Here is a 1,099-nt window from a genome sequence, read left to right as displayed (position 1 = left end):
ATGTGTGAGGTAGTGATGAGCAGAGGCTTCTTGGTTTGCATGGGCATCACGTTTATCAACAAACTTTCAGTATATGGAAATTCAGGAAAAGGAATTTGGTATTAATACAAAACAAGACTTTAATAAAAGGAGCTGAAACTCCTGTGATGCATTGCTGGGGAACATCTGTCTCCTTAAAGGAAGGCTACAAACCTGAGATACTCCTTTTCTTCCTGTGCTCGTAAGACAATGCTTTGTTTTTCTAATTTTGCCTTATACTGATTTCAGAAAAAAAAATTCACAACAAGAATATAAAAATCCATGTCTTTAATATTTGGACCTAAAGGAAGACAAAAGGCCTGAAGTGCAAGGTGGTGGCAAATGTGGGCCAAGTAGCAAAATACAAACCCCTGCTGCTGCAAGAAGTGCAACTGCTGTAAGTTGTAACAAGAGAGCATGTTGCAGAGAAGCACTGACAGTGATTAAGCTGACCTGCTGAAGAAGAAAAACAAACAAAATGAGCAATCAAGACAGTATAGGAATATTTTTAAAGGATTCTTAACAAAGAGGAAACACAAGATAAAGAAAAGAAAATGAATTTAAACTCTAACTAGAATAGTAACTTATACAACCAACCTTAAAAATATGATAACATATAACAACGAGAAAATAGCTGGTAACAATAGTTAGCCATCATTTTAAGGAGTTCACTCTGCAATGCTATACTTTCCTCCAACCAAAACATTTTTTCCTCTATTATTATTGGAAAGCAGAAGGAGGGGGAGTTTGCTCACACTTTTGTTAGAGCAAAACATCTTTTAATCCTGAATGTACAATCAAGAGATTTGTACTATAGACAAGTCCAGATACTACCTTCCCTGTCGTATGCTAAATTCAGAGTCCTGGTTTCATTACAAAACCCACAAGAATTTATAATCGCACATAATTTCTAACAAAGTACTATTCAAACGTAATTTTAAAGCTGTGGCCCAGATCTTCTACTGTAGCATGCAGGGAGTGGAACTATGCTGAACCATGTCATGCAAGGACTGTCTGGAGGCATTTTAATGTTGCTCTGTATTGATCTTTCTTTCATTAATAACACTTGGAATTTTTTTAT

The sequence above is a fragment of the Corvus brachyrhynchos genome, unplaced genomic scaffold (genome assembly GCF_000691975.1).
Source record: "Corvus brachyrhynchos isolate BGI_N302 unplaced genomic scaffold, ASM69197v1 scaffold514, whole genome shotgun sequence".
Classification (NCBI taxonomy): domain Eukaryota; kingdom Metazoa; phylum Chordata; class Aves; order Passeriformes; family Corvidae; genus Corvus; species Corvus brachyrhynchos.
This window is presented reverse-complemented; position numbering follows the sequence as displayed.